The sequence below is a fragment of the Schistocerca cancellata genome, unplaced genomic scaffold (genome assembly GCF_023864275.1).
Source record: "Schistocerca cancellata isolate TAMUIC-IGC-003103 unplaced genomic scaffold, iqSchCanc2.1 HiC_scaffold_1140, whole genome shotgun sequence".
Classification (NCBI taxonomy): Eukaryota; Metazoa; Arthropoda; class Insecta; order Orthoptera; family Acrididae; genus Schistocerca; species Schistocerca cancellata.
Genome location: NW_026047139.1, coordinates 1,580,874 through 1,587,706, shown reverse-complemented (window position 1 = coordinate 1,587,706; position 6,833 = coordinate 1,580,874). Strand labels below are relative to the sequence as shown.

The 6,833-nt window shown below is 40.2% G+C and overlaps 1 pseudogene; it reads left to right on the top strand.

Moving 5' to 3' along the window:
- The first annotated feature begins 1,215 nt into the window (after positions 1-1,215).
- Positions 1,216-1,333, top strand: LOC126159413 (5S ribosomal RNA; annotated as a pseudogene).
- The last annotated feature ends 5,500 nt before the right edge of the window (positions 1,334-6,833 follow it).

Below are 6,833 nucleotides of genomic sequence, written 5' to 3'. Positions count from 1 at the left end.
AATATTGCCTCACGTGTTTCAGTATTTCTACGGAATCCAAACTGATCTTCGCCGAGGTCGGCTTCTACTAATTTTTCCATTCGTCTGTAAAGAATTCGTGTTAGTATTTTGCAGCCGTGACTTATTAAACTGATTGTTCAGTAATTTTCACATCTGTCAACACCTGCTTTCTTTGGGATTGGAATTATTATATTCTTCTTGAAGTCTGAGGGTATTTTGCCTGTCTCATATATCTTGCTCACCAAATGATAGAGTTTTGTCAGGACTGGCTCTCCCAAGGCTGTCAGTAGCTCTAATGGAATGTTGTCTACTCCTGGGGCCTTGTTTTGACTCAGGTCTCTCAGTGCTCTGTCAAACTCTTCAAGCAGTATCATATCTCCCATTTCATCTTCATCTACATCCTCTTCCATTTCCATAATATTGTCCTCAAGTACATCGCCCTTCTATAGATCCTCTGTATACTCCTTCCACCTTTCTGATTTCCCTTCTTTGCTTAGAACTGGGTTTCCATCTGAGCTCTTGATATTCATACAAGTGGTTCTCTTTTCTCCAAAGGTCTCTTTAATTTTCCTGTAGGCAGTATCTATCTTACCCCTAGCGAGATAAGCCTCTACATCCTTACATTTGTCCTCTAGCCATCCCTGCTTAGCCATTTTGCACTTCCTGTCGATCTCATTTTTGAGACGTTTGTATTCCTTTTTGCATGCTTCATTAACTGCATTTTTATATTTTCTCCTTTCATCAATTAAATTCAATATATCTTCTGTTACCCAAGGATTTCTAAGAGCCCTGGCCTTTTTACCTACTTGATCCTCTGCTGCCTTCACTACTTCATCCCTCAAAGCTACCCATTCTTCTTCTACTGTATTTCTTTCCCCCATTCCTGTCAATTGTTCCCTTATGCTCTCCTTGAAACTCTGTACAACCTCTGGTTCTTTCAGTTTATCCAGGTCCCATCTCCTTAAATTCCCAGCTTTTTGCAGTTTCTTCAGTTTTTATCTACAGTTCATAACCAATAGATTGTGGTCAGAGTCCACATCTGCCCCTGGAAACGTCTTACAATTTAAAACCTGGTTCCTAAATCTCTGTCTTAGCATTATATAATCTATCTGAAACCTGTCAGTATCTCCAGGCTTATTCCGTATATACAACCTTCTTTTATGATTCTTGAACCAAGTGTTAGCTATTAATAATTATATGAGCAGATATATGAAGACCAACAGCCTTGCCACAGTGGTAACACCGGTTCCCGTCAGATCACTGAAGTTAAGCGCTGTTGGGCTGGGCTAGCAGTTGGATGGGTGACCATCTGGTCTGCTGAGCGCTGTTGGCAAGCGGGGTGCACTCAGCCCTTGTGAGGCCTACTGAGGAGCTACTCGACTGAGGAGTAGCGGCTCCGGTCTCGGAAACTGACATACCGCCGGGAGAGCAGTGTGCTGGCCACATGCCCCTCCATATCTGCAGAAAGTGATGCTTGTGGGCTGAGGATAACGCAGCAGCCAGTCTGTACTGTTGGCTCTTCCGAGGCCTGTTCTAAGGAGTTTAGTTTAATATATATGAAGAATAAGATGCCAACATTTGCAATAAACAACCATAATTTTTTTATAATCCTGGGGTAAAAGTATACCTATGACACATATCCAAACTAAAGCTGTTATCATATCACATCACCTGGAAGAGAAGGGGAAGTAACTGGAGGCATGACACCTTCAATGGAAGCATCTCAGTTTAAAACTGTTGGTTTTGTTTTCAGAATTAAAATACATATTCTCAAATGTGGAAGAATTAACAGAGTTGCAGATGGTGCTGCTTCAAAAGTAGCTTGACAACAACTAGAGAAGGGAGGAAGAATTGTATTGGTTTAGAAAAAGCACTAAGTTCAAAATGAGGGTAAGAAAATACAAATTAAACAAATGATTTCAGAATAAGAGTTTCTTATTCCATGTACATCTGTTTATTTTATTTCCACTTAATTACATCAGAGAACTGAAATAATTAACAAAGCTGCGTCTTTTATATATTACCCAGTGTCATACACATTCTTTTGAAATTGCACTGGTCGTCCCCTTGCCAATACCAATGAAGTCTCCAATGGACAGAAAAAAATTAGTGGCAAAATATTTTAGTGCCAGAAGTAGCTGCTTCATTGGTGGAAAAGAGTCACTTCTGAACGAAAGACAAACTGTTGACAAGTCAAGAAATTTCAAAACATAACTTCCTAGCCACTCCTTCCACTGCTATAATTACGTAGATTCAATAACTAAAGATTTCCTGTTAGCTGCATAACAAGTACCTATGTTCTTATGATACAAAAATAATGATTACTTTATGATGAATATGGATGTGGTTATGTGGATAATATTAATAACTGAGAAACTCAACAGCCATATCCTATAGCTTTCTTAAAATTACTGACTTTCCTGTTCATTTTGCTGTGTTAAACCTAACTTGAGTAAGCACAAATAATTTGTATGTTTACAGGAATAAATCTAGGTGGTGTATATTTTGTTTCCTCTTAAGCATTCACTAAAAGATGGGAAGTTGTTGTCCCAGTGGGAGATAAGAGTGAACAATATTTTCAGCAATAGATCTCGCTGAGTGGACTCGGGACGTTAGTACACAATATCTTTTTTTTTTTTTTTTATTACATTAAACAGTCATAATAATCCATCAGTATCAGAAAAATGGTACTTCACAGAAGTGCAATATAAGATATTTCAGTTTGTTACCTTCAGTTGGCTACAATCTGGAATAAAGGAGGACACTGAAAATAGCTTGATATTCAAGGAAAGATAAAATATAGCTTTCCAGCCACTCCTTCCACATGTCACAACTATGTAGATTCCTGAACTAGATACCTATTCTGTTCCTACAACATACATTTATAGCTTTTATGATAAATATGGATGGGCTTATGTGGATAATACTGATAACTGAGAAACACATCAACTATTTCCTGTAGCTGAGGAGACATCACCATTTTTAAAATACTAACTTTCCTGTTAAACTTACTGTGTTAAACTTAGGTTGAGTAAGCACAGAGGCTTCAGTGAATAATGGTGGGTGCTAGACAATGTTGCTCTGAAGCATTAATGGGCCTGTAATACTGAAATTTTCACTAAAAGGTGAAAGTTGTCCTGACACTACTGTGATACTTACAAAAATGGTCATTCCTAAGGGAAAACAGAGCAGAACAACATTTTCTGCTATTTAAGTAATGTGGTTCAATTAAATTGTCCATCCGTTTTGTCAAAACATTTTGTCACATGAAACATGAGTGTTTTTGACTGAAACAAACAGCTGTAAATACAAATAGTACCCATAACTGGCGTGGTTTTTCAATTTGTTTACGTCTGTAATGGCACTGCTAAATAAAACAAAACAGTCCTTTCCACTACTGCAGAAACTTTTACACACGCCAGATAAATAAGACTGTTTTGGAACAAATCATCATTCTAATGTGCCTGGTTCACAAAAATAACATGACACAATTCATGAAGTACTGAAATCAAATGCATACTATTACAAATACTATTATTTTAGGAAACAGAGAAATAGCCCCACCTGTCCGTCATATGCTCCAGTTTCTCACATACGCAATTGAAAAGATGATGTACAGCTTCCTTTGATACGCGAAATACAGATATAAATTCGGAATCAGCGTCATCTGATGAACAGCTAGGAGAAAATCTCGTCATTGCTGTCTGCAACCGCATCTGTCACTATTCCTTCCATCCTGAAAACTATTTCCCAGTTAAGGTCACAAACCGGCCAAAAGTTGCCTTCTCATCCCGTACAGTAAGTCTCCCCTGACCTGCGGTTCTGGGTGACTTTCCCAAAATCTCCCCCTTCTTCTAGACCTCTCCAGTTCTTTTCCTTCACTCTTCTTCCTTCCCCTTCAACCCTTCAGCCTTAAGAAGTAGCCACTGGCTTCCAAAGCTTGCGGATCACAACAGTCTTTTACGTGTGCGTTCTGCCGCCACTTGGTGAGTATATTTTTTTATCTATCCAATTAAATAAGTCGTTTGTAATGTATCACATAAAATCAAAGCAAGAAGATAACCAATATTACGAATACTCATTGCATGAAAGAAACAACAATTGCAACAAACCACATTGGGCTCCATACTGTGGCTTTTTTCTTTTCTTTTGACTCAGGAAACTATGACAATAAAGCCAGTGCCATATTGCTAGAGGAGTAATAACTACATATTCACTGAGAAAAATACACAAAAGTTACGAGCAATGACTAAGAGTTTCGATATCCAGCAAAATTCAGTGTGACTGTCAAAGCACCACCATCACTTTACAACCTCTGAGTGATGAACTCTTAGCTGAACAAAACCAAATCATCAAGCACTACCCACTACTGAGAAGAATGTGTGCAAGTCAGGTATGCATAGTGACGGGCTGTGCATCAGAACAGTAGACACTGTACTAAAAGTATTTTCATGAGAGCAGTTACATCAACATAAGAAATGTGACTCTACCGATGAGGTCCGATCGTTGCTAATACGATGGTCATTCAGAAAGTAAAGAACATTTTTTCTTACAGAAGATTTTTATTTGATATAGTTAAATGAAACTGTATTTTACATACAATTTGGTACCCATGCTACTTTTCGATGTAGTCATTCTTCAAATATAGGCACTTGTCGTACTGTTTTAACAGCTTTTCTATGCCTTCTGCATCTCAGTTACCACCAAGCTGTTGAACCACTGACTAAAGGCTTCTTTAAGTTCATCATCACTTTTGTAGCATTGACCACTACTGATTATGATAAAAGTAATAATAATAATAAATTCTGTTTGGGGAATAAGTAATAATTACTTGGGGCTAACTCTGACCTGTATGGCAGATGTTGAAACATTCCCAACTGGAATGCCTGCAGCAAGTCCTGTGTCACTCCTTCTGCATGTGGACGTGTATTATCATGAAGAAAGATGAGTCTCCTGGTTAGCATTCTGTGCCACTTGTTTTTAATGGCACTGCGAAGTCACCAAAGTGTCCAACAGTAACTGCCTCAGTCCACTAATTGCAGAACGCTTATCTTATTGGGTTTTTGTTTCAGTTCTTGCTTTGAGCCTTCAGTCAATACTGTGGACCGGTCCGAGCATTTTTCATCACAAACATTCTTCCGTCCACCATCAAACACGATATACCACTTCCGATCTGATGCCAAGTTCCTCACGTTACTGTAAAGCTCAGTTATCTGTCAATAAATTATCTGTGTTGGACACATTATGTATTTAAAAATGGATAATACTGTGCACCTCACACTTAGTGGGATTGTCAGTTTTAACGTCACAGAGCTATGTAGTAATCAACTGTATTTGATCGTAGCTGCCAATGCACTGTAGCAAATAAGTAGATATGTCAGTGGTTAGTGGTAGTGTTAGTGGTACTGGTGGTGGTGATGGTTGTGGTAGTGGTGGTGACATGTGGTCAAGTGTCAAAACAAAACGTTCCTTACTATCGAAATGATACCGATGTATTAAATGATTGAATCCCTTCAGCATACTGATATGATCAGTGTAATGTAAGTCAAGTTCTGTGTGTCAGTAGCTGAAGGATCAATACTTTATTAATTGTGTTACTGTGCATGCAAATACTGAAGTATGTTTTTTTGTCACAACACACGTTTGATTCAGTTAAAACATTGCCAATGGTAAGGTTTTATCATCCATTTCATGCTTACATTAGAGATTCGATGTCTGCATCTACATTTCAGTAGAATCTTCCTGTTTGGCACTGACACTGTACATAGAAAGCGGGGAAACTGGGAGAACACAATGAAACACAACAAGCCTGACAATGAAATATAGTAGTACAGCAATGTTTTTGGGAAGACCAGTAACACAGTTGCTGCCTATTGTAGTGGTGCTACAACTTTATGGGAAAATCTGTGGTGTTCTGCAGCAGCTGCCTGTAGCTGGTGAGCGCAATGTGTTGTCATTTAGCTTATAGCAACAGAGCAGTTGAATTATTGCCAGACGGACCAGGCTCATCTCTGTGAAACCTGTTCGTGCAACTCTAACACACACTAAAGGCAAGGGCAATTTTGCCACCATTTGGACCAGTGATGTGGCTGAGAATGCCACTCGAAGTGACAAATTGGCATAGCAGGTGCTCTCTTATCTTGCACGAACAGCTGTCATTTTGAAACCAGTTTGATTCACAGTCCAGCAGTTCTACTAGAATGTGGAGACTACGCCAGTCGGGAAACCACACGAGCTACGAGCAGCAGTCACGATTTCGGATGCCTCATCGTACCAGCTTCACGCTTTAAGTCCGCCTTCCGGACACAGTGCCGCGACGCAGCGGGCCGTCCCACACCCACTTCATCGGGAGGCCGGGCTCCCGCTCACTGGGCAGCCGTCTTTCACCATTGCAGCGGCGTGCCGACACCCGCCGAGACGAGTCATTTGCCGCAGAGCTGGCTGCAGTAGCGAGATTTGCAGCTGTCTCTGTGGATCGCTGACACTAGGTGTTTGAGGTACGACTCAAATGACAGGTATGTGTGCCACACACTGAGCACAGGTGTCAGCAAAGATGGGAACACACTTGCAGCCAGTCGGTCGGATGCCGGTCATTATCTCGCCAGTCACCTGACTCTCCTCATGAGGGTGGAGTGAATACGTGGTCGCCACCTCACACCTACGTAGGGTACATTCACAGGTAAAAACAAAGTGATAATTTAAACAGCTGAATCTCTTTGGCCTTCACCAAAATGCTATCCCGTCTGCTGCCTTCCGTCCTGCATCGTAGCCACACCTCCATTTCCAGGCTGGCTATACTAATACAGAGTACACACTAAGTCTGTTAAAGCTAT